Source organism: Paroedura picta, chromosome 7 (genome assembly GCF_049243985.1).
Source record: "Paroedura picta isolate Pp20150507F chromosome 7, Ppicta_v3.0, whole genome shotgun sequence".
Taxonomy (NCBI): Eukaryota; Metazoa; Chordata; class Lepidosauria; order Squamata; family Gekkonidae; genus Paroedura; species Paroedura picta.
In genome coordinates this window covers 87365860-87393752 of record NC_135375.1, presented here as the reverse complement: position 1 = coordinate 87393752, position 27893 = coordinate 87365860, and the positions used below count along the sequence as shown (strand labels likewise).

The window sequence follows — 27893 nt, the reverse complement described above, 5'->3', positions numbered from 1 at the left end:
ACAGCCACCCCCTAGGGCTGACACAACCCACGGTAATTTGTTCTCTATTGAGGAAAATAAATGCTTGCTGCAGTTGGGCTGGATGGGCCACCCAGAGTCTTCCAATCCTGGGGCCATTGTTTGGAAACATCTTTGCTTCCTCCCCAAAGACCTCTGTGCAGCAGAGTGCCAGAGGTGCCTCAGTCAGGTCTGTAGGGGTGCCCACCCGTCCCAATACTGTCCTATCTCCGTCCTTCACAGGAACATGAAAAGGGTACACCCAACTATGTTTCTGTCAGAGGCAAGAGTGGCTAACTGCCGAAGAACAGAAGCAGAAGAACAGGCCTACTCCCTCTCAGCAGGGGGAAATTGAGGGGAACAGGTGGCCCTTCCAAGAAAGGTTCCTCCTACTTGGGCTGTTGTAAGTGAGACATCAAGGTGTGCTACTCTCCAGCAGGGGTAGTCAAACTGTGGCCCTCCAGATGTCCATGAACTACAATTCCCATGAGCCCCCCCCAAGGGCTCATGGGAATTGTTGTTCATGGACATCTGGACCCCTGCTCCAAAGGGTCGAAAGTGCTACATGGAGGGCCCAAGAAGCAGTCACTTAGCTCTTCGGCAGCAAGATGATTGCAGTGGATGACTAACCCATCTCCCTCATTGAGAATGTAGCCTTTTGCTGGCTGCAGTGGCAACGATCAATGCTCCAGTCTTGAGTGCATGGCAGAGCCGTGCACTTCATGGAAGACCTCTGGAGCAGCCAGCATGTTTATCAGGGCTCCAGGAGGTGGCATTTCTGCCACTGTTAGTTTTATTACGGTCATAGACCAGCATAAGATGATACAGAAACATCCAATGCCACTGGGCTACAAACTGGTTCTGTCCCACGTGAAGGGGATGGTTGCAGACTGAATGGTGCAAAACATTGTCGCTGCGGGAAACTGAAGCCGGAAGGAATGGGTGGGTAGTGGCAACATCATCTGTGGCTACATAGTTACAGACTCTGGTGCCAAATGCTGGGAGGCATGAAACACGTGCACCAAGGCAGCCAGCAGTTAAGCCCCCCCCCCCCACCGCTCATCATGAGTAGAGAGACAGGGTGGCAAAACACCCAACCCCCAGCAGGGAGGCCAGTTTACAATCAGGAGTGTATAAAACTGAGTCAAGGCACCTGGCAGCTAAACCCCACTGCTTGGTGTGAGCAGAGGGACAGAGTGGCTCAGAGCCTTGAGTCCACCCAACACCCAAACATCAGCAGGAAGGGAAGTTCACAATCAAGAAGGTATAAAACATGGGTCCTCTCTTAGTCAAGGCACCCAGTAGCTTAGTCCCTTTGCTTGGCATGAAGAGAGAGATGGGATGGCATGGCACATAGCACTTAGCCCAAACCCCAGCAGGGAAGAGAATGTCACAATGAAGAGGGAATAAATGAATGTGTTCTGCTAGTTGTCTTTTAACAAATCTCCTGCTGCTCTGCAAACAGCTGGCAAACTAAAGGGTGTGGTGCTGAGCTGAGGATACATATAGCTTTATAGAGAGCCAGTTTGGTGTAGTGGTTAGGAGTGCGGACTTCTAATCTGGCATGCCGGGTTCGATTCTGCGCTCCCCCACATACAACCAGCTGGGTGACCTTGGGCGCGCCACGGCACTGATAAAACTGTTCTGACCAGGCAGTGATATCAGCGCTCTCTCAGCCTCACCCACCCCACAGGGTGTTTGTTGTGGGGAGAGGAATGGGAAGGCGACTGTAAGCCGCTTTGAGCCTCCTTCGGGTAGGGAAAAGCGGTATATAAGAACCAACTCTTCTTCTTCTTCTTCTTCTTCTTCTGATCCCACAGAGCAGAATGGGAATTCTGTTATTAGCAGTCAGCAGTGACTGTCAAGCTTTGGGGGCCTCCTATTGGTGTTTCCATGGCTGGAAAATTCTGTCCTGTTGCCTTGGTATTTTGTAAACTGTTTAATTGAGCAGAGACATTCTGTCTACAAATGTATCCATTCACAGGATGCCATGAGTAGCACTAAAGTTCATGAAATGTTTGTGACAGCCGCCTTTTCACAAACATTGCTTTGCAAATCACAAACTACCCAAAATTCCTGATGATCTTTAGTTTGTCAACCAGTTTATGCGCATTCCTAAAAGCAATCCACCAGAAAATCTTCCTATAGAATCCCTGGGTCAAAAATGGATGCACTAGCAAGGTCTGTGTTTATTTCAGTGGGTCTGGCACACTGATCTCATGAAGGATTCTGCACCAAGTGACAGAACACAAAATCCATGCGCTGGAACAAATCCAAAGCACTTTTATTGTGTTATGCCTTGAAAAATATAAGCCTTCCCTCCCCCCAGTTGTCACAGATTGTTGACATATCATAATTTACTGTTCTTACATTATATTTGCATATACCCTGAAATACTTTGATACAGCCAGGCCTATTTGACTTCTGACATTAGGACCCAATATTCTATAATTAAAGCCAGAGCAGTGCTAGTAGATACAGGATATTACACAAAAGCTGAGTTAAGAGAAATCGCTTTGAGCCACAAATTCCTTTTCCAGGTCTTACTTCATAGTTCAGTGGGTAGTGCTGGTAACCCACTGTGAGTCAAAGCCCCCGATTCCTCCCAAGGGTTAATATGAATAGTAACAGGCTTATTCCAACTTGCAAGTGATGCTGTTTGGGCCTCTCTGCCTACTTTGCCCTTATTATCTTCAAGGTCTGAGTTAGGAATCTAATAATTCCAGCCCACAGGATGGGAGGTGGGAATCAGGAGTGATGAGGTAACTTTCTAGAGGGTCCCATCAAGAATGTGTACTAATTGAATTGTCATCATTACCTGATGTCAGCTGGCAAAAAAACTATAATTAGACTAAGAGCCTAGAGAAGGCAAACTAGCTTGGAGTCTGATGGACTAATGGCCTGGGCTATGATATGCTTATATTGCAATTATTAGCAACACAGAGAATGCTTCAGTTAGGGCCTTTTACTTTGGGACATTAAGATTGTGCCATCGAATGTAGGTTTCAAATATGTTAGAGAGTTAAGCTAGTTTTTCTTGTCTTCTTTAGATGTATGGTTTTAGAGTGGTGTGTTGCCTAGAGATAAAACTATTTCTAAAAATTATTCAAATAAATGTCATATATTTTTACAAGGATTGTGTGCACTAGCTCTGGGAATTCATGGGGTCTGGGCTTGGACTCATGGACACCCATTTTCTCTGACAGTCCTCAATGGTTTTTAAAAGTTTTCTTGTCACTGGACAGTAGGCAAACAGATAGCTCACCCAACCAAACAATTGATTTTAAGCAACTAGTACTCATATTTAGTCATGAAAATATATCTAGCAAAGTGATAACTATGAAGTCTGCCAATGTGACAGCCCCTACCAGAATCAAAAAGTGATAACACATCAACATCAAATAATTGCCTTCATTCCATGGAGCAGGTGGAAAGGGGAGGTTGTCAAGGGAGCTGGGCACAAAGGCAGAGTGAAGACTGAGTGGTTGGAAACAGCAATACGCTCTCCTGTCCCTTCTGGAAGTCCAAGAATGCAAATGTCCATGGGAAAATAAAATGAATTGGGGGGGGGGGGGGGGAAGAAAAAGGTACTCATTGCTGCAAGTGTGTGGGGAAAGTAATGATTGTTTCTGTCCCTTCTTATAGCAATATATCTCTATTGGGTAAGTACTTTAAAAAACAGTGCTTGAAAATTTACTAGTGCAAATATTAAAATTCCTTATTGCCAAGGCAGGGAAAAGATACAGGGGACATGGTACAGCGAATGAAAAGTGATTGGGAAATGGGAAGAACCAATAAAAGCACAGAAGTTCTCCACATGTGAACAAACATGACTAAGAAACAGTTCTTAGGAAAAGATCAGGGTAAGTGATTCGAAAAGGACCAGAATCTTTTTTAATAGGAAAAATGTAAGACAAAAGCTAATGCTGAAGAGAATGTGTGAAAGCTATAGGATATCTCAAAGCTGTTTGAAGCCAGAACCAATGCAACCATGCCATGTGGAAGTGCTCTGTATATTCTGTGGTGCAAGACAGGCTTGCAACAGCTATACTGGCATCTCATGAAAAACAAATGGAAGAGAATTACACAGATTTGTTTTCCTGGCTTCCCAGGATATGTTTCAATGGTACTTTCCCCATTTTTTTCCAATTAACTGTACTTTCTTTTTCACATTTTGTTGTGAAATAAGCTTTGCACATTTCCCTGTAACTGATTTCCCAAAAATTGCATGAGTAATTTCTTAATTTTTGTTTAAAAATGGTGAATTTCCTGTACTGCACTCATTCACAGTCAGAAGGCGTTTTCAAACTGGGTTCCTACAAATCTCAGGATTCTTCTGAAGCTTCGCACGGATTTATAATACGATTAACAGTACTGGCAGGAAAACTAATCAAACCATACATAACTGTCTGTACCTTCATTTCCTCTTGTAATGTACAGCTTCCAGATAGTATTGACTATATCCATTGAGCTTCTAGTGGCTGCTGCTTTAGTTCAATGAATTTTAGCATAATTTTAATTCCACTGTTTTAATTGTATTACATTTTGTTTTTCTAAGCAACTTAGAACAAATAATTTGGAAAAGCAGAATAATTATTTAAAAGTTAAAAAATTAAGGAGCCTCAGAATCCTTTGCAATGCATAGAGAATCTTACCAGCCCACCCTCCACGGCCTTCCCTACCCAGCCTGACCCAGCCTAGGAGTGATGGGACGAGCGGGAAGGAGGCAGCCTCCTGAGCTTCCCTGCCTGGCTTGCTCTTCAGGAGATGGGAAGGAGGCAGCACATCCGCTATGGCCTTCCCCAAGCAGACTGGCCTTTGCGAGATGTGGAGGATGGGGTGGGAAGGAGGCAACACCCCGTTGGCCTTCCCTCCCTGGCTGAGCCTTTAGGAAATGTTGGGGGGGGGGCAGGAAGGTGACAGTCCACCTCTCCATTGCTTGCCTGGCCTGGCCTCTAGAAGATGTGGTGTTTGATGGGATGGTGGGGACAATGGGGACCTGTGTAGACATTGTTGTATGGGTTGGGGGTAGAAGGGCCAGTGCCCCTCTAAAGCAGCTTTTTTCTCCAGGAGAATTTATACCTTCCTTCCCTTCTTCTCTTTCTTTCTCTGTGTTTTTCTCTTTCTCTCATCCTATCTTTCTCTCTTTCATCTTCCTGAAGGTTTCCAGGTTCTCACCTGGAAGTTGGCAACCTAGGTGGGTTTGAAGGAGGAGTCAGGAATCTAACCCAGCTCCTGATATTAGAGTCTGCTACTCTTTAACCACTTCACTACACTGGTTCTCAAGATTGAGCAGGGAACAGGGGAGAGAAGGGCCAGAACCCAGGAAGGTCACAGTGCAGGTATATGTGCTAGTGCCATTGCATTCCTGGGTGCAACAGGCATTGCTTCTAGTCTATCAATGTTTAGTTGTGAATTTCCTGAATTCTACAGGGGGTTGGATTAGATGACCCTGGAGATCCCATCCAACTCTATGATTCTAAGTCTTACTTATCTTCTTAGCACACTTCATGTGAAAAACACACCTTGATAATTTCATGTGTTTTAGGGAACCCTCAATGCCTTTGTGAAAATAGTATATTTTAAACAAGTCCTTATTCTCATCTCAAAGGCCCATTATGCACGGGACAGAATGCCAGCATGGGTGTATCCTGGCCCAGGGCTACGGAAGGCCCGCGTTAAGCAAACACGGAAACTTCTGCAGCTTCTTGATTACAACAGGCAGCAGCAGGGGCTGGGGCGGGCCAGCACTGTGCATAATTGACAGTGCCAGGCCTTTTGGCCTGCCCGGTCACAACCTATGGTGTCCCTGTAGGGACACCATATGTCCCTGTGGGCTCCGTGGAGCCACAGAGTTGGCAGGGGTGACCTCCTGCCCCACCAGAGTGTGTGGAGGGGGCCTGGCCCTCCCCCCCCCCCGGCTGCTGCCGCTTACCTTGGCCGGCAGCGTCCCCAGCCTCCTGGCCCCCGGCTCAAAACATGCGCACGTGCTACCCTGCATGCCCCGCGCGTACACGGGGAACGGCACGGCGGAAGCGTGGAGTAGCTGTCGCCGTGCATAAAGGGTCAAAACTTCATACACAGCAACCAAAGCAGCTCACAGTAAGAAAAGAGGCAAAATACGGTCCAGAATTGAAGGTCAAAAATGAATGTGGATATTAAAATGTGAATAGTTAATAACCGCAATAACTACTTTATTTTTGTATCCTGCCCTTCCCAGCTGGGTCAGGGCGGGTTGCAACAAAAATATACAAATAATCTAATTTGGCTAGGATCAAGTATAGTAAACAAAACGCTATATAAATTTAATTAAAATATATTATTAAAAAGCGCCTCCTAAAATCTTATTTGGGGGGGCTTAGTTTCTATTGGGCAGAATGATATTTTGTGGATAGGATTTCTCTAGCAGGAAGGCCAATGCTTCCTCTGTGTTAGTTTCCCGGCCTCAATTATAGGCCTGGTGGAAGAGCTGTGTCTTACAGGCCCTCTGGAACTGTTGAAGGTCCTGGAGGACTCTGATCTTACCAGGGAGAGTGTTCCACCAGGCTGGGGCCAGGACCAAAAAAGCCCTGGCCCTGATTGAAGCCAGTTTTACGTTTGGGGGGCATGGCTACTATATACACCTTCTCAAGATTTGCAGACATCTCTCTAGTTTAAAAAAAAAATCCTAATATGCATCAGTTCACAGTTGCAGCCTAACCTACTTCACATTGTTGTTATGCAGATAAAAAGAGTGGAGAATGTTGTAAACTACTTTTGAGGAGAAGAGGGCGGTAAAAATGAAGTAAATAAATATATAGATCAGTTAAGCCCACATACCAATTACACACATGCAAAACTTTCTTCGTTTTACAAGGAATGGGGTTCAGGGGGGAAATCTCCACCTTGTCAAAGTCCTCTGCTACAGGAAAAAGCGAGTAGAGGAGGAAGATGTGGGAAGGCAGAGAAGGAAGGGTGCACCATGGGAAGTAGAAACCTCATTGAGTAATCAATGGCACATGACCAGTTGTCTTGGGAAGGTGAGAAGCATTTTCACTGGCAAATAAGGCAAATAAAGCCCTGTTTACAAACAAGGCAATCATAAAGTGAACATGAATAACACTGGATATATACAAAGTGCACTTATGGTACACATATTGATTTCTCTGAATGGTTGCACCTCCAGGAGTAAACACTGTACAAGGGAACCATTCTTTCCAAGATAACAGAGAAAAGTGTCTACAATTCAGTTATAGTCTTTGTTATCCACTAAAATTGAAGTTGGCCTGCCCTGAAATATCTCTTTCTCTCAACCTCCTTCCTTCTGTATTCAGCATAGAGCTCATTGAAGAATTCTGAAGAATTCAAAAGCTTGTAGCTATGTTGTAAAATTTTGGTTAGTTCTAATATAAAGTCATCACACAGCTTTTATTTTGTCATTTTTTTGTTTTTGTTTTGAGAACTAAAGTGGCAAACTTGGTTTTTACTATCTCATGCTTGTGTGTCATTATATGCAGTGGAAAGGCAGAGGTGCGGGGTGGGGGGGGAGGTCTAGATCTGCCATCCTTCAGAAGGAGCCTGGGGTTATCCCAGAATCACAACTGATATCCAGACTACAGCCCTGAAGAAAATGGCAGCTTCAAGAAGGCGGATTCTATGATGTCACTTCCCTGCTAAGTTCCCTCCACTCCCCAAATTCCTGTCTTTTCCAGTCTCAGCCCGTATCTGCAGGAATCTTCCAACACGAAGCTGGCAAACCTAGAAGGGACTGAAGGGAATAAGAATGTACAGACAAAAGGAAATTTGATGACTGGTGACAGGAAGGACCCCCCCCCCTTAAAATGAAGTAGGAACAGTGATAGATCACAGAATCTGCATTAGTTTTGTGTATAACATTCAGTGACCAGTCGTGTTAAAATGAACTACTGAGCACATTCAAAGATTATTGGATCACCTTTCATTTTTATTTTGTTTCAGGGCTTCTTGCCACATCCTATTTTCTTCTAAAAGAGCTGACCCCCTACCCCCAGCCTTTCATCACCGCAGCAGGATACTTGCCTTTCTGTGCTGAGGTCAGCACATAGCGTTATCAGTGTTTTTAAAGCTGACAAAGCACCAGGCTGTCAAATGGTACCTCACGCTTGTGACCTAATGCCCAGTTTAAGAAGCACTTTGACAACCTTGCTGGGTTGCTGGGAAGTTAAAAGGATCAACAATAAATTGCTGAGGGGAAGAAAAGACAAACAAAAAAACAGATGTAAAATTTCTGGAAATGTTGAAAGCATGGGGGAAAGTAGGATTTTTAAAAAAGAAATTCAGGGAGAAATTGAAATAGACATTGCTTACATTCTTATCATGCCTAAACATATTTTACTGATTTCACAACTTAAAGTTCATTTTTTATAACTTAGCATATAAAATTGTACTATTTGGAATATTTACAGAATTTAAAATAATTGTATTCTATTTTTTAAAGAAGAAGAAGAGTTGGTTCTTATATGCCACTTTACCCGAAGGAGTCTCAAAGCAGTTTACAGACACCTTCCCTTTCCCCACAACAGACACCCTGTGAGGTGGGTGAGGCTGAGAGAGCCCTGATATCACTGCTCGGTCAGAACAGCTTTATCAGTGCTGTGGCAGGCCCAGGGTCACCCAGCTGGCTGCATGTGGGGGAGTGCAGAATCGAACCCGGCATGCCAGATTAGAAGTCCGTACTCCTAACCACTGCACCAAATGGTAAACATACTATAATGAATATATAGGCACTGGGGGGTGCTGTTGCAAATTGGAGCATCTGAGTTAAGTTCTAAATTGTTTCTAAATGTTCTTCTGTGTTGTGTGGGGAATTGACTGTTAAAGATCTGTGCTGGAGGCTGTGCAGTAGATAAATTTAAAACATTTTTTAAAGCTGGTTTCCTTGTTCTGACCAAGCAATCCTGTCAGGGATCTCTCAGTCCCAGCAACCTCACAGGGTATCTGTTGTGGGGAGAGGAAGGGAAGGCAATTGTAAGTCACTATGAGACTCATTTGGCTAGGTAAAAAGCACTCCTCTTTCTCCTCCTCCTGCTGTTGCTGCCGCATGAATATAACATTATTACCCCATCCCCAATTTGGGCACATATTATGAACTATGCCTTCCTGTTCAGCTCTACTCAATATGGATTACTCCCAGAAAAGTACAGTTAGGAATGTAAGTGATTTAACTGGGGTCAAGATAAGATAGGACTGTGAACAGAGAAAGTAGGTGGTAAGCTCAAGTCAACCAAGTGCATATTTTTTGAAAGAAATTGATGGATTGTAAATCTAGATAAGTGGAGCAGAAATGAAAAAACTGAGACACAGTACCATTCATGGAGCAGGGCTTTCTGACATCTGTGATCCCTTCAGAGCGTTTCCTGTTTCTCAAGAATATCAAACAGGGGCTTCCATTTGAGGAGAAAATCCATGGAAATTACTGGCTCTGCCTGCATGAGGAAACTTCCACTTGCATGAGCAGGAAAGAAGATCCAGACTTTTTTTTTTAAATGGGGGAACCCCATCTGTTTTGGACAGAACAATTTTTTTCCTCTACCAACACCCAAGAAGAAAACCAGAACACCCAGGTATTTAATGCACAATATATAGTTCTGAGGATGAGGATAAAACTGTTGGAATGTTTGATACTCTCAGTGAGGATGAATTAAACATTTACTTTAAAAACCCTTTAAAAAACTAAACAATAAAAGTGCAGATCTACTCAATTAAATGTGTAGGCTAGCTGGTTTATTAATTTGGCATCACAATATATGTTACAAAGATGGCATTTTTATTACATTATGGCAAACAGATGTATCTGTTACTGTATTGCACTGTTTTGTACTGTTGTGGCACTTCTGGGGGAAACCCAGGATAGTTCTAGGAATCACTGGAAACCATTTCTGACAGTTCCTAGAAGTACCCTGAGTTACTCCCTGGTTTTCCCTGGAAGTGATATCCTGGTGCACATGACATCACAGCCTCCCCCAAGTCCCCGCCCTCCTGCCAGTTGCCTGGCAACCCTACCTCAGTGTGAGGTGATCAGCATACAACTCTCCTCTGCTTGTCATCAGAAGCTGCTGCAAATGGGGGGAAGGGTCTGCCTAAAACACTAAAATCCCAAATATCCCTACTTTGTCTACCAATGTTCTGAATATCCCCGGAAGGTTTGTAGCTTGTCATTCATATTGGGGGAGGGGGACTTGCCTCATACCCCATTAAGAATGACTGAGTTAAAAAACATGTAGATTCCTACAAATAGTTTATAACATTTACAGGCTACCTTCCTGTGAGTTAAAAGGCAGGTTAGTTGGCGTTGGGGGTTATCACCCATCTTGCATCATTTGTTACTATGCTGAATACATGGCTGCCAGATTAGTGAGTTACCCTTGAACTGTCCTGGAGTGCTATATAAACTGAGAAGTGCAATTAGATTTGCAAATACTATTTTGAGGTAGAGTCTAGGTTTAATTTCAAAGGACCTTAGCAGTTCAACACAGGCATTATACCCCCCACCCCCCCACCCCACACCCAGCTTTTGGGCTGAAATAATGATAATAGAAGTACACTATGCTGAAATATACTGGATTTATTCTGGGGGGTAAGGGTATATTTTTTCACAAATAAAAAAAAAAAACTTGGATGAGTGCAATCCTAAACAGAATTACACCCTTCTAAGGCCATTGAGGTCAATGGGTTTGGAAGGCGTGTAGCTCAGGAATGCACTACAAATCTATTGGCAAGGTAAAGAAAACACTCTGCAAATATGTGCATGCCCCATAAGATAATCACTGCTGAGGAACCAAACTTCTTCTCAAAGCTTGAACAGTGCTTGAACAATGGCACTGGGCAAGTTAGACTGAAATACAGATTAGGTACTCCTTTGCAACAGCAGTATTCTTGCAGATCAAATGTAATTTCATACTACTAAGAAACTACTTTAGAAGCAGGGATGCTAGTCCCCAGGTGGGAACTTGGGATCCCCTGGTTTTACAGCTCATCTCCAGGCAACAGAGATCAGTTCGCCTAGAGAAAATGGCTGCTTTGGAGGGTGGACTCTGTCATTATACCCAACTGAAGTACCTCCCCTCCTCAGGTGCCATCCCTAAAATCTCCAGGTGTTTACCATCCCACAGTTGGCAACCCTAATTACAGCTAATCTCAGTTCACAGAGATCAGCTCCCCAGGAGGAAATGGCTGCTTTGGAAGATGGATGCTGAGGCATTAGGCTGCCTAAGGAGGTGGTGAGCTCCCCCTCACTGGCAGTCTTCAAGCAAAGGTTGGATACACACTTTTCTTGGATGCTTTAGGATGCTTCGAGCTGATCCTGCGTTGAGCAGGGGGTTGGACTAGCTGGCCTGTATGGCCCCTTCCAACTCTATGATTCTGTGATTACATCTGGCTGAGGTCTCTGCCCTTCCCAAACCCACCCTTCCCCAATAATTCCCACTGAGGAATTAGTATACATACATACACATGGAACATTAATATCCTTTTACAAAACCCTCCAAACTGTTTGCATGTAACGTTTAACTCACAACGTCAGTTTGGTATGGCTTGAAAGCAAATTTAGGAGATCACGTTTGAACACCCAACATTCTTAAGAGGCTGGCTGAACACTTACTCTTTAATTAATTCAGCAGGTTTCAGTTGAATATACAACCCATGAGGAAAGAAAATAGAGATTCCTGACATGATAGCGACTGTATTGCTATCATAACAATTGCTTTCTTCTATTTGATTGATATACATTTGTCCATTAGGGAGAGGCAAAGGCAGGAAGAAACAGAAGGGAAAGCTTCGCAAGCCATGTATTCACAACACTCTGTACAAATGTGAGTATAAAACAACAACAACAACAACAAAAGGGATTTCTAGTGCATTAATTTCAGTTAGGAAATAATGGCAACATAATTTTGAACTCCCAAATCTGGAGAGATTATCGGTGGTCTGTGACATTGTCCATAAACACTGATGGCAAAGTTGGCTATACCTAAAAATGCACTACCTGGGAAATAACTTTGTTTTTCTAGATTTAGGTAAGTAGCTGTGTTGGTCTGAGGCAACATAACAAAGTTAGAGTTCAGTGGCATCTTTTTGGGTATAAGCATGCACACTTAGTCAGATACACTGAAATCGACCATTACATATAGGTAGGCAGAGATAAACTGAAACAGACTTCACCAACTATTACATATTAGTACGGGATGGGTTGGGGGAGAGGTTAGTTGCCAGGAAGGGCTAGCTAGAGTCGATGCATAGAGTCGAGTGAAAGGTATTGCTAAGATTGTCTGGACACATGGTAAAGAAACCCTGGACATATTCCACCAGGCATTCAAGGACTTTCACCCCGTCAGCAACCTGACAGTGAATCAATCTATGCAAGAGAGCCATTTTGGGGACTCTACTGTAAAAATACACAATGGATGCATAGACACCACCTTATACTAGAAACCTACTGACTGACAATCATATATACATGTCTTCAGCTCCCATCCTAAATATACCAAAGAATGCATCGTATACAGTTGGTCTCTACACTATAGCCACATCTGTTCCAATCCTTCAGACAGAGATTCTCATCTGAGGGATCTATGACAAACCTTTCTGGAACTAAGATATCCACTTAATGAAGTCAAGAAACAGATTAACAAAGCCAGAATGGTTCTCAGGGAAAACCTGTTGCAAGACAGGCCCCAAAGACACAATAACAGAACAACACTAAGGGTTACATACAGCTCTCAACTGAAAACAGTTCAATGCATCATCAGTGATTTACAACCTCTACTGGATAATAATGTTTTCTTTCACAAGTACTGGGGAGAAAACCTTTTCTTGCCTACAGAAATCCCCCCCCCTCTTAAACACTTCCTCATTCACAATAATACATCTAATTTGAACATGGTTCAAAGCTTGTAATAAACTCAGATGCCAGCTTTGCTGTCACATACAGTCAGACAACACAATCGGTGGAAAAATCATCAGCAACACCATCTCAGGCCCATTCAGGCTCATCTTCTAACATTGTGTATGTCATTCAATGCCAACAATGCCCTTCAGTTTTCTCTGGCAAACCCAGACTCCTCCTGAATACATTTGCCAGTTGTTTGGAAGCCGTTGCTGGATGCTTAGAGCAGTCACCAGAAACTCAACCGCTTCAAGATGGAGATCCTGTGGCTGAGCAAGAATGGGATGGGTCAGGAAGTGCGTTAACCCACCTTGGCCAGGGTGCAGCTTAGCATCCCACCCTTGGCAAGAAACTTGGGGGTGATTCTGGATGCCTCCCTTTCTCTGGAGGCCCAAGTCACAGGAATAGTCCACAGGGCATTTTTCCATCTTTGTCAAGCGAGGCTATTAGCACGCTTGTCCCCAGACTGTCTGGCCACAGTGATCCATGTGATGGTCACCTCTAGACTGGATTTCTGTAACTCACTGTGTGTTGGCTAGTCCTTGACCCAGAAACTCCAACTGGTGCAGAATGTGGCTGCTAGGGTCCTAACCAGGCCCATTCTGCACACAATAGATAATGCACTTTCAACGCACTTTAGAACAGATTTTCCTGTTCTGCACAGGAAAATCCAGCTGCCAAAGCACATTGAAAGTGTATTAACTTGTGTGTGTGCAGAATGGACACCTTGGGTGCAGATCCAGCTTGACCCCTACCTAGTAGAATGAGCTCCCAGAAGAACCAAGAGCCCTGTCAGAACTTCCACAGTTCCACAGGGCCTGCAAGACAAAGCTCTTTCACCAGGACTTTAGGTGAGGCCAGGGTCTAAGATCAACTGGGTTCCTCCATGGGATGGGGTCCCTGAATGAACTCTGGGCACCACACATAGGTTGGCTGTTTGGAGGGGGTTAGAATGTTGTGCTGTTGGGGGTATTGTTATTTATGGGGTTTTATGGTCCTCTCCACTAGTCCTTGGTGAGGTGGCAGGATAGAAATCTAACTATAAACTAACAAACAAATAAACAGGTCAAACCCTACACCAAAGGATAAATGGACACAGATTTGACATCAAGAACTATAAACTTGAGAAACTTGTAGGGAAACATTTCATCCTCCCAGGATACAATACCTGTTCTATTGCAAAGGAGTATTAGAAACAGACTAGAAGGGAGATTGCTGAATTACAAGTTATTACCATACTCCGGACAATGGAACCCCCAGAGTTTAACACTTTTCTCACTACACATGCTAAATCACTTAATCCTTGCATCTTTTATTATATGTATATACGTCAGTTTGCTGTTATTCACAAGTTTTACCAACTGCTTTGACCCAATCTTAGCTATACGTATTGCTCAGTTACTTAAGTATCTTGACTCTAAATAGCCTTCCCTAGTAACTAATCCACCCCCCCCTCCCATATGTAATGGTTGGCAAAGTCTGTTTCAATATATCTGAAGAACTCTACATGGGCACAAAATCTTATAACCAGGATTAAATTTTGTTGGTTTTAAAGGTGCCACTGAACTCAAACTTTGGTTTGTTTTTTGTAGGTTTAATATAAAATGCATTTGCCAAATGAAACTGCCCTAAACTAAAGCTGCCAGAATCCAGGTGGGACTAGGAGTTAGAATTACAACTGATCTCCAAATTACAAATATTAGTTCCCCTGGAGAAAAGAGCAATTTCCAAGGGCAAAATGTATGGCATAGTTTAGTTTATTAGATTTATGAGTATGTTTTATATTCTTAGTGAAATCCGTTCCTATATTCTCTCCTCCACAGGCACCACCCAGAAACCCTCAGGAATTTCCTAAACTGGATTTGGTGACCCTACTTCTAACAGAAACGAACCTTCAAGAGATGAGGACTGTACATAACAAGCCATGGCTGCATATTTGTTTTATTCAATTTGACTGGTGCAATTCCAAGAGCCAGATTAAATATACTGAGGGCCTGGCTTATTCAAATGGTGCAACACCTACTATGAACACATACTTGCATATTTTTCATCAATATGTCAAGTTACTATGGCAATGTTGACTGTTAGACATAATGGAGCTAGACCATGAACTTTAGGCTACTTAGTTCTGCTTATTTTGGAGTTTATGTTCCTTGTTTGTCATTATCAGTCCAGATATCAGTACATTATCCATTCAGATCAAGTCACAAGGACGTACATTTTAAAAAGACAGCTGGGATTCTAATTATATTGACACCTCTACACAAAACTGGGGGTTACGTGCATTTGGACTATCTGCTACATGCCACTCCTCTCGGCTCGTCTCCTGAAGAACTTTGAAGGCATCAAGTTTCAGGGGTTTTTTTGCTCACCATTTCCACCCTGAGAACTACTTAACTGCAATTTTCTTAGCACCATCACTACCAGATGCAGTAAAAAAAAAATATTTGGAGGGGGAGATAACCCAATTCATTCTATAAGAAAGCCTGAAGATTCTTCCACTGCATGAAAGACATTTTTGGGTAGATGGTAGCTGAATGACAAGAACAGCTTGCTCAAAACTATTTAATTTCCTTTTAGCTGGGTTTTTCATCATCAGTGCTTGTTATTTCAACTCAACCCAGCATTAACGGCCTCTATTGCTTTTCCACATGCACTACTACTTGTAGGCTTGAATTCCTTTTTTTTTTGTAGAAAACATTCATTCTAACTCCCTGCATTGGCTCCCTTTGGGAGTAATGGATCCTGAAGTATGTTCTTTGCCTACTTTAAATACAGAAAGCTAGAAAAAAAATTCCTTGTTTTAACTTGCTGGGTGAATTCAGCTCTCTACCTCCTAACGCTATCAACTTCAGGTAGACTCCCTTGCACGCTTATCCAATTAAATGCTTGACACTTAAAAGTATGGTTTAAAAAAACTAGGGAAAAGCATGAAGAGGGAAAAATGGCTGCATGATTGTAACAAACCAACCAGTGCTGTCCCTATTGCCTAAACAGGATTTTCCTGAAGTCAGGTTTTTTTTTTTTTTTTTTTACATCTTATCAAAAAATGTGTATCTGCCAATGACTGAGGACTGGCTATTTAAATTCAGAGCGCTCACTGAGATGACAAAACTGACTACTTAACTGAAAGAAAGCGCAGTAGCCTTCTTTATACAAGCCTGGATGCCTCTACTGGAATTTCTCCAACAGAGATAAAAATGACTTACTAACTGAAGGTTTTGAAAGCTAAGTTTAAAAAGAGAATATAAATGTATTAAAGGACTATTACTAGATAGAGGAGAAAATGGAAAACAAGTATGGTATGATGCACTTCCAAAAAACTGTTTTTAATGTAATTATTTCATCTTTTATTTCAGTGATTCCCAAAGTGGGTGCTACCGCCCCCTGGTGGGTGCTGCAGTGATCCAGGGGTGGCGATGGGCCACAGGTGCATTTGGGGGCGATGAATAACTACTAAAATTTTTAACAAATTAATTTCCAGGGGGCTGAGTAATATTTTTTCTGGAAAGGGGGCGGTAGGCCAGATAAGTTTGGGAACCACTGTTTTATTTTGTTTCCTTTTTGTTTCTTCCCCCCCCCTCAAACTTTGTTTTAGTCTGCCAACTTTTATTAATGAAAAAAATTAACAAAAGTAATTTACAAAGTTCATCAGTACTTTAAGCATATATATGTAGTCAGGAGAAAAATGCCTTTGGCATGAGTAGCAATGTGCTCCTCTTTAGTTTGAATGAAAGTATAAATTTATTTATTCATTCATTCATTTCATTTATAGCCTGCTGTTTCCATGCAGTGGCTTGTGGCGGATAACAATCCAGATAAACCCCACAATAAAATCCCCTTCCAATCCCTTAAAATAACCAATTCACCCACCCGTGGTGGCGACAGTAAACCCTAACCCCCCTTCCTCTCCACAGGCTTGGGACTGGTGCCTCAGGGTGTACGGGAAGCTTGATGACCTGGCTTCACACTGGGGCTCAGATCTAACTTGCCCTGGCCTCAACCAAGTACCTGGCAGAAGAGCTCTGTTTTACAGGCCCTGAGGAAGAAAGTGACTCTCAGAATTACTTCTTGTGCACATCCACACTCTACTGAAGAGTACTGTAGTAACTTCATTCTAAAAGATGGCCAACCTCAATGATAAAAGATGGCTAATTTAGTGGGGCTAGGATCAGTGTTTGTACTAGTTAAACTAGTTCACGTTAAACTAGTTAAAGTTTACAACCTATGCATTTTAAAACTATACCTATCTTTTAAGAAATGCACATCAAAAGACTGAAATTCTGCTCTTCTTATTTATGAACAGAAAGTCATTGATGGAGAGAGTCATACTGCAAATGCCAGCTCTTCAAGTTTACAGCCTTGTTTTCCCCCCTGACAGTGCTAAATCAGTATACAAGCATCATTACTGTTACTCAGGGGTCAGGTAGGGTTGGCAAAATAGGAAAAGGCTGCCTCATTTGGAGATGCTGTGGTGCTTCCCTGTCATTGAAGCAACACATCATGAAACTTTTCACTGTGTTTTCAGACTCAGTTACTAAACTCATCCTGTTCTATTAGGAAAAAAAAACCCTTCAACTTGTATCTCCAATTACCACTGAAGCTAGGAAGCTACAACGCTCCTTCTTGAGACCAAACGAAAACATCCCATAAAACCTGTTGTTCTTTATGTCAGCATCATTCTGTAGGGACAGGATGAAAACCAGAATCCCTGGGTTTCCAAACTGTAGGATACCCAGTCTTTCTCTCTCTTCTGAAACATACTTTAACTGATGTGTCATTGGATTACTGGATCTTCAGAATTAAAGCTATTAGCAAAGGAGGTCTGCCAAAGTTTAAGAAAGCTACAAACAAGCTGTGTTCACGCCACATGCCACTCATTTCATCAAAAGCCGTTGAAATGTAAATATCTTTGCACCACACGAAGACGGAATGAAAACCTTGCAAAACAAAAATTAAAGCAACCATAAAAGCAGAGAATCCAGAACGTATGACAGGACTATGGTTACAGATTAAAATACACTTTCATCTTTTGTGGGCTCCACCTTTGCCCAACTGAACAGTTGGCGTATGGCGAACCTATGGCGTAGAATTTATAAATCTTCTTTACACAACACACCAGGACAGTCAGAACTATTATGTTATGCAGTCTCTTTCTGTGAAGATTGTCCTTCCTCACCCAAACCATAGGAGTGGGGGAAGTGAGTCCATGTAGGGGCAAGTGAAAGAGTTTATAGGTAAGCCCCTGGTACATGCAGAAGGGGTAAAATTGCCAGGAGATCCCACAGAGGATGCAGCAGCCTATGCTCAACAGGTCCCCACTCAGACATCCTCTCCTTGGCCTGAACTAGTCTGTCCTCTTTAAGGGCCTTAGCTAAGTTCCATTCCTATTATATTGTTTAAGATCACTTAAATTATGTTATTTAGATTATTGTTGTTGTTGTATTTGTTATATATTAATTCGGTCCATGTACCCCCCCATGTTATATGTAAACCACCCTTAGCCATATGGAAGGGCGGCATAGAAATCAATCAATCAATCAATCAATCAAATAAATAAATAAATACTGGTGGGCAAGGGAATAATCTGTGGGAATAACCAGCAGGGAGAAGACACCTGTCAGCACTGCCATCTTGTTTGGGCAGTTGCCAATAGTGATCCAGTGGGATGACTTGTCTCGTTTCATCCTCAGTGCGCATGGGCTCCATCACAATGCATTTCTACTGGGCTTCCAAGGCCTGCTCCAGCACATATTTGATATAGATTATATAGATTTGTGGAACACAATTGAGAACACAAATACAGATTTGTGGAACACACTTTAGACACAGTCTGTCTATGGTTTATTTTTAGGTCAGGCAGAATGTATCTTGAGTTCATTGTGGCACTATGTGTATAGTTATTTCTTTGTCTCTCAAAACCTTGAGTTTGTCAAAAGCAGATAGCTCCTGAATGTAGCATCCCTCCATATAAAGGAATGTATTATTTGAAACAAAGAGCGAGAAAATTGTAATAAGATATATAGCCATCCGTGATAGGTCAGATTGTACGCCCTTCGTCGTTGACCTGATTGGTCAAAGGGACAGTGAGGGACTGAGCGTCAGGATACCTCATGATGACGTCTCAAGGTCTTAAAAATGAGCTGCACTGATGCAGACTTCAGAGAATGCTCCAATTAGCTTTCTCTCCATGCTTGCAAACATGTATCCTAAATAAATCCTCTTGCTGCTTAGTTGTCTTTGTTGTGGTCTTGTAAATTTTACACTGTATGATCCATAACAATTTGGTGTCAGAAGTGGGATCCGCTTTTGGATCATTTTGACTCTCTGGCTGAAGAACTTATTGGTCTCAATTTCGGGGAGGCGCCCTAGTCTTCTTTTGACTAGCCCTGGATGAGTTCCATTGCTTCGCAGCCAGTCAGTCAAGAACCCAGCAGCAACAGGCAAGGATTTCTTGGTGAGTAGATTGGTTAAATAAGAACACTGCTCCAATAATATATTTGGGTGTGATTTTTAACGGGCATCTGACTGGCATGTAAGAAGCATTAGGCTGCCAGCCGTGGGACTGTGGTCCCGAAAGACTCAGATGACAGGCTCTGGAAGTACACCAAAGATATTGTTGGGTGGTTTTTTCAACGGGCGTCTGACTGGCTACTAAGAAGCATTAGGCTGCCAGCCGTGGGACTGCGGTCCCGAAAGACTCAGACGACAGGCTCTGGAAGGAAACATTGTACAATGGGGAGTAAGACATCTAATAATAGGTTTTCTGTGGGGGACGCCCCGTCTACTGGCAGTCAGACTGCGCAAGAGTCCCGGTCTTTCTGCGAACAGTCAGATAAGAATTCCTAAGGATGGTCCAGTGGGACAGGTGTGTGAAATATGGGATAATAAATTTAAAGGAGATGGATCCATGAAACTGTGGCCAGAATATGCTTTGAAAAATAATTATAAGTGCCCCCTTTGGGCTCTTGTTATCTTTTGTATGTTTGTTATCTTTTGTATGTTTATTTGTTTGAAGGAGGAGGGTCACTGGAGGCAGGGGAGGGAATCCCTTCTGTTCTGCTATGGAGTGAAATAATGCAGAGTGGAAAATGTAAAATGGCCAACTCTTGTATGGCAGTAAGAAACAAAATAGTCAAACCCTCTTCTCCCTCCAAGCAGAATAATAAAACATGGGATCCGCTCATTTGTTCTCCTCCCCCTCCCTATCAACCCCCTCGTCCCGATGGTCCTGTGCGTGAGGAAGAGGATCCAGGGAGGGGAAGTTGATCCTGGTTTTCTCCCCGCTCTGGACCCTACAGGGAGAAGTAACCCTTCCTCTGCACGCATCATTGGGCTGGCAGAGCTTAGGGATCTTTATGATCAAACTGAATATTGGGGAGATGGAACAATGCAGGCAGTCTTGGGACAGCCAGCTACTGATGTGGAGGCTTCTGCCCCGAAATTAAACGTGGCTGCCGAGTTCCCTCTCTGCCAGGTTCCGCAAGGAAATAACCAGATTTGCTATGTTGAGGTGCCCCTTACTTCTGCTGATATTTGGGGAATGAGGGGGCATCCTCCAAAATTCAGGAGGACCCAGAAGAATTTAGATTGGCTTTTGGGACCTTCCTTTTTCACACCTACTGAAATTCAACATTTTGGCAGAGATGGTTAATAGTGGCATAGAATAGGCTAGGAAAGTTTGGATTGAAAGAGGAGCAAGGCAACCAAGGAGTCTGGTAAATAAAGGTAATGAAAAGGAGAAATTAAAGTACAGTTGATGATATAAACAGTACAAGAGTTACTGTACTGGTAAAGGAGTGTGGAAGGGACAAAATGAAAGGGTTTTGGCTGGGAAAGCATGAGACAGAGTACGGACTTGTCCCAAGCAAAGCAGGCTAAAAGAGAAAGTGAGAGAAAACCGAAAGAGGGGTGGCGGAATCAGAGATCGGTATGTTCTGTTGCTTTTATGTTTTTTTCGGGTTCATAAATATCTAGGCAGGCTAAAAGGAGTATACCCTGGACAGGATTTAAAATCCATAATTGGTAAGTGAGAAAAAAAATATATTTGTATTGAAATATGGAAAAATGGATAGGTTTTCTTTCTGCTAACATATCACCCTTTGTGATTCCTGTAGTATTACAAGAAACCAAATGAAATAATGTATTGATGTGTTAAAGGTGTTATTAATTGAGCAATGTTTATTCTAACTCTGCCTCTACATGATAAGTCTTGAAGTTATTCATAGCATCATGTTATTAAGAAAGTTTTTTGCTTTTATGAGAATCTCTGGTTAGAGAACAAGTGTGCTCTATATTGAATGTAATAAATATGTGTATTTCCATTGGTAAGAACTAAATGTGTTTTTATTTTGGGTGCAAAGAGATAATTTTATGTGTGTGCTAAATGAAAGGCGGCTGGGAGACGAGATTGTTCTCCCCCTCCTCTCACAGTTCTTGTTTGCCCTTTGTTAGTTTCCATATATAAGTCAGTGGGTTTTATGGGAGTTTCTTAAATCTCCAAAGAGTTGACTTCCATAAGATATGAGAAACCCTAATTTTGTAAATGGAGTAAAAATTATTAGGCTCAGTGAAGCCAAAATAGGCTTTCTTTCCCCCTCTCTGTTTTAGTCCAGCGATGGAATGGAATCTCAAGGTTTTTGTGTCTAGGAGACGCATTTTAAAATCTGACAAGGGGGAGAGAACGGGGGATTGAAAAATGGTCTTTGCAATGAAACTTCTTTTTTTATTAGAAAGTAAAATGTTCGGGGTTTTAAAATTGAATCATCTGCTTTGAACTATGTCTGTTCAGGTTTGGTTTGTTTATGTTTGACAACTAAGAAGTGAAGGTGTCTGTATATTGTAAATTAGGTTGGATATAACCAAAAGCAACTTGTTTTTAGATAAATTTTGTAATGTGAAAGTTTCTTTTTTATTGTTTTAAAATAATCCTGGGCGGGAGATAACAACCAGGGGCTTATCACGTCACAGGAATTCTTTTTTTGGTCACCCAACCCTCCCCCTTTCTCTGGTAGAAAAAAAAGAGAGAGAGAGAGAAAGTTAGAAGTTCTGCCCAAGAGAGGGGGGAGAGAAGGGGGAATATCAGCGTTTTTCAGAAGCACATTAGCTCTGGCATGGGCTAAAATAACCTATGGTCCTTATGGGTTTAAATATAAGTTTTGATTAAGTGAAAGCTGAGCACAATATAAATGGGAGCAAATGAAACTGTTATCTAAAGGTTTTTAAGTTTTCACCCTATGAGAACTCTTTTAGACTGAAGTCTTTTAATGTAATGCTTTTTAAATAAATGCTTAGTCCCAAAACTGGGACTTTATTTGTATAAGCCTCCATCTTCCTCTGACATTTTAAACTGGATATTACCCTGTTGTGAGAAAGTTGTGGGAAAATGGCAGAGGAAATTTGGAAGTACCTGGAAAATGTCTAAATGCTGTTAAAAGGATGATGGGTCTTGGTAAACTGAGTGATATTGGTTGAAGGGTTTGTAAAGCTGGAAAACAGGCAGAGGGAAATGCAAAGAGGTTTGTGGGAGTCAAGATGTTAATATTGAGGGTTGGAGGCAACCCTGGACAGTGTAGATTTCTGGGAGAATGAAATAAATTGTTCGTTCTTGCTGATACCTGACTGTTCTTTGGTGCTGATTGGAAGAGATTTATTGAGTAAATTACATGCTTATGTATTTTTACTAAAGGGGGTATAGATGGGTTATTGTATGTAGATAAGAAAGTTTGAGAAGAAGAAGACAAGGAAGGCCAGTGAGAGAAAAGGAAAATGGTTAGAATTGTATGTCTTTGAAGAGAGGATTGGGCTTGTTACCAGGTATATAGGAGCTTGGGCTCGTAACATTTGGATAGAAAGAGCCTCCTAATCTTATTTTATAATGTTCCAATATTGATCATTGTATAAAAGAAATACAGGTAATGTATAGACTGGTGTAGAATCTCAGAGCTAAGGTAATATTAATTTGTCAGATCCATATATTTTTCAAACCACCTGCCTGGAAACCAAAATCCCAGGGGAGCGTTTTTCTCATTCTCTCTTACACAATCTTGTTTCAAGAAACTGTTTGCTTTCAGATGGAAATACCTAATGAACAGGTATCAAGATTTACAACAGGTAGACCATGTTGTCCCAAGGATTTGTTGATTTTCAATTTATTTTTGAGCAGCTGTTTACAGAAACAGGACCCATGGAAAAAGGTTTTGTCTACAAACTATGTGATTCCAGCATTCAAGCAACTGTAAGTTTGTTTTAAAAAAATTGTGAAACAAAAGAGATTTTATGATTTTAAAGGAAAGGCCAGACTGCTTTATGTTAAGTGTGTTACAGAAACACAAGAAAACCTTGTGAGGAATCCAGAAGAAATCAAAACCTTTAAAAAAACTGAAACAAGAGATTTATAACAAGCACCAACCCGGGGCCCACCAGATTTTCTTATTGTTTGTCTATAAACACCAAAGCAATGCTGCAGGACTCTGGACTCACCCATGGAAAGGTAAGGCGCAACCTATTGCTTGCTTTTCCAAGCAGATGGATGCACTAGACCTGCTGTTCCTCGTGGTGCAAGAGGTCAGGCTGGTGTGATGGGATTGCCTGGACCAGCTGGCAAACATGATGTTCCCAGAGGCTGTGGTTCCCCTGGCTCAATGTCATTGCTGGCCTCAAGGATCCCTCTGGTGAACATGGATCTCTTGGCCCTGCTGGATCCAAAGGATCTCCCGGTGAAGCTGGATGCCCAGGTGAACCTGGTCTCCCTGGAGCCAAGGATCTGACTGGTAATCCTGGCAACCCTAGTTCTGATGATAAGACTGGACCTGCTAGTCAAGATAAACCTCATGGCTAGAGGATGGCCTCAAGATTCAAGGGCCATTGCAGTTACTTTGATGGAGAAGACTCAGAAGTATCTTGGAACAGCCCCTCCATGTCTACTGTCCATATGGCAGTGATTAATCAATTCGAGACTGTATGAAAGTATCTTGCTGTAACAACTGGCTAAACCCAGCCACACTGTTTTCCTTGGAGACAGAACTGACCCCTAATTAAGATGGTATAGGATTGATGTGAACACCAAGATCAGGCTGGATCTAAAGAAATGGAGAGTGGATCACAGACTATGATGTTGTCACAAGCAATGACATTCTGGAAGTCAGCCCTCTCCCACCTGCATGATCAGCTGAGACCACAGAGGTTTAGGCTCTCATATAAGCCTTACACCTGAGAAAAAGGTAAGAAGAAAAATATTTATATAGACTCAAAGTATGGACATGGGTTAATAAGTTCAAATGAAAACTTATAGTAAAAGGAGTCCCTCACATCAAATGAGGCTGAATTAATGTATCAAGATTTTGTTAAAAGTTATTCCAGGCTATGGAACACCTTGAAGAAGTGGCCGTGATCTGAGTAAGGGCCAACACCAGGCACCAGACCGAAAAAGGCCAAAAGAAACCAGAATGCAAGGCAACAAAATGATTTTAAGTGCCTTAAATTAGGCATAAAGTGTACCTCACTAATTATAAAGAAAGATTAATAAAACAGGAGGAGAGAGAAAATGGATGGTGTTTGGATCTAGACACTGGCTGGTAAAAATTATACCTATAAGGTATGGGTTTGTTTTGTTTTATTCTGCTCTGAGTTCTTCAAGTCTATACATAAAAAGAAACAGTAATTTAGGATGTGGTTAGATATATTATATTGGAACAGAGGTGAGATAATAGATAGATAAATAGTATTAAATGTTTTAGGTGTTAATAAATCTGCTGAAAGACTAACTCTGTTAAAAATGTAAACTTTAATAATTTCTTGACTTGTTTTGTCAATAGCTTCATTTCCCAGAAAGCAGAGTGGGCCGAACTATTCCTCAGTCATCTCTTGTGAGGGGATGTTTGGATTGAAGCTAAATGTTTGGATTGAAGTTAAATGTGGCAAAAACATTCTAACAAGGGAATTGGACTGGATGATCCAGGAGGTCCCATCTAATTATGTGATTTTATGGTTTTATTGTTCTGTGATTTTATGATTCTATGTTAATAACTCAAAGGGAAAATGAGTAATATTTCCCTTAGAGAAAATAATATGAGCTTTCCATAGCTCTTGTCAGCTTAGGTGTGTGTGAGCGTGAAAAACAATTGGAAATTACTAGGGGATTTGTCAAGAATTCTTTAAAGATCTAGGACACAGTTAATTATAAATTGACTTTTGCCCTATGACTTTCCAGTTTATTTCTTAACCAGGTAACCAAATATGGATGAAGTCCTGAGAAACCAGATTATTAAAACTGATGATGAAGTGGAAATTCCTTTCCAAATATTGTTGACTGGTGATAATGAGTGTCAAAATAGATTCCTGAGACAATGGGTCCATTTTACCGTATGTGAGCTGCTGCAATATCTTTTGAGGCTGAAGAACAAATTGCTGCCTAATAAAAACTTTAACGCATGTGCTAGTGCAAACTTGGGATGGCAGGAATTATAAACAACAGAAACCACCCATCTCCAGAACTACGTTTCAGTCAAGTAACACAGAACTCATGAGGAGTCATCAAGGGGATGATCCTATTTGGGACCCAGAGACTTATTATGTTATCTTTGCAGGAGCTTTTGAAAATTGTTTATTTATCATTTCTTTATGGGCTATAATTGATTTAGGAGGGTACCTTATGTTCTTTCTATTTTGGGAAAATCTAGAAAGACTACAAGAGAGACCCAGCTATTTACGCTTATTGGGGAAGGGTTGTTTTTCTTTCTTTAAACACTAATCTTCACCAGAAGTGGCAGGTAAGATTTTATGTTTACAGGAACATACACAATGAAAGCAAACAAATTAGAAATTTGTTTTACCCTAGGTGGTACTTTTTGGGATATCTGATACTATTTTCCATAAGATTACAAGCAAATCAACCAGATCCTATAAATCCTTTTGTATATAACACTATCAGTGTACCTCCCCCTTTAGTGAATAATAGAACACTATATTCTAGATTCCAGGGAAATTTCCAGATTTTCTGTTATAGCCCAGACATCAAGCCCCAAAAGGTATTGGCTTGAGATACGCAAAACTCAATGGGGAACACTGATTAACAGAACTATAATTACCTGGATGCCCCTGTTTCTAACTTGAATGGAGGTGGATGAATATATAAAGAATTAACATGGGAATTGACATACATACACAATGATAAATATATGGGAGATGCAAAAGGTTGGGTAAAACATACAAAGATATATATATATATATATAAACAATTATTTTGTACTTTCTTTGGATACACCTCTCTGGTGGGATAGATGATCTGGGGCCAAGGGACCAAGCCCTATGAAGATAGGTTGAGGGACTTGGGAATGTTCAGCCTGGAGAAAAGGAGATTGAGAGGAGACATGATAGCCCTCTTTAAGTATCTGAAAGGTTGTCACTTGGAGGAGGGCAGGATGCTGGTTCCCTTAGCTGCAGAGGAGAGGACACGTAGTAATGGGTTTAAACTACAAGTACAACGATATAGGCTAGATATCAGGGAAAAAATTTAACAGTCAGAGTAGTTCAGCAGTGGAATGGGCTGCCTGGGGAGGTGGTGAGCTCCCCCTTACTGGCAGTCTTCAAGCAAAGGTTGGATACACACTTTTCTTGGATGCTTTAGGATGATTTGGACTGATCCTGCGTTGAGCAGGGGGTTGGACTAGATGGCCTGTATGGCCCCTTCCAACTCTATGATTCTATGATTCTATGAATACTGAATTTAAAGGCCTAAAAGGAGTAATCCAAAGTCTAAGAAAGACAAAGCTCAATTCATGGGCCACTTAAACTGCAAAGGTTTTAAACCTAATAACATAAAAGCAAATTAAGTTTAACAGAGCAATTTATCAAAATCGCTTGGCTTTAAATTATTTGCTTGCTGCAAATAATGTGTGTGGTGGTGGTATGTGCAGAATAATCTCCAGACAAACAGAGGCCAAAATATTAGCCCTGTAAGAATACAAACCACTCTCTAACACAGATGCAACTGAAGGAGAAACCATGATAGAAGAAAAAATGTTAATGTGTTCCACAAAGAAGAGTTAAAAAAATAAAAGGGGGGAATTGATATAGATTATATAGATTTGTGGAACACAATTGAGAACACAAATACAGATTTGTGGAACACACTTTAGACACAGTCTGTCTATGGTTTATTTTTAGGTCAGGCAGAATGTATCTTGAGTTCATTGTGGCACTATGTGTATAGTTATTTCTTTGTCTCTCAAAACCTTGAGTTTGTCAAAAGCAGATAGCTCCTGAATGTAGCATCCCTCCATATAAAGGAATGTATTATTTGAAACAAAGAGCGAGAAAATTGTAATAAGATATATAGCCATCCGTGATAGGTCAGATTGTACGCCCTTCGTCGTTGACCTGATTGGTCAAAGGGACAGTGAGGGACTGAGCGTCAGGATACCTCATGATGACGTCTCAAGGTCTTAAAAATGAGCTGCACTGATGCAGACTTCAGAGAATGCTCCAATTAGCTTTCTCTCCATGCTTGCAAACATGTATCCTAAATAAATCCTCTTGCTGCTTAGTTGTCTTTGTTGTGGTCTTGTAAATTTTACACTGTATGATCCATAACATATTCATACTGCTCTGGAGCATTCTTCCCATTGTACATTTAATGAACTTTGTAACAGACCTTGGCAAACAAAGCAGCTATCTCCCTGCCTCCTCTGCTGGAACCGCCAGGCTCCACACGTCTCCTTCCCCAGGCTGCTATAGATGACCGTTTATGCACTGGAGGTTTCATGCCAGGCTGCAGGCTGTAGTTTCAGTCATGGCAGGTTGTCCCACTTCTTCCTGCACCCACATGGGGGAGCATTTGGCCCGGTGCACATCGTCCACCCCCAATTTGTGCTCCTGCATGGGAGCTGAGGCAATGAAGATCCCAGTGCATAAATGGTCTTTGAGAGACTCTATGCCAGTGTTAGCAAGCTCTCCAGGAATATCAGAGCAGTTCTCCACCTCTCTGCTTCTCTCT

General features: G+C 41.8%; 1 protein-coding gene, 1 long non-coding RNA gene and 1 pseudogene across 4 annotated transcripts in view; 1 reads left to right on the top strand and 2 right to left on the bottom strand.

The window, feature by feature from the left end:
• LPAR1 (lysophosphatidic acid receptor 1) overlaps window positions 1-27893 on the bottom strand; it is a 75847-nt gene that overhangs the window by 12735 nt on the left and 35219 nt on the right. The gene's annotated exons all lie outside the window — the stretch shown is intronic.
• On the top strand, window positions 9943-15779 carry LOC143841231 (uncharacterized). Its single transcript, XR_013232638.1, has 3 exons — window positions 9943-10157; window positions 11754-11825; window positions 14722-15779. It is a non-coding gene; the product is annotated as an uncharacterized LOC143841231 (long non-coding RNA).
• On the bottom strand, window positions 17904-27662 carry LOC143841690 (transmembrane protein 11, mitochondrial pseudogene; annotated as a pseudogene).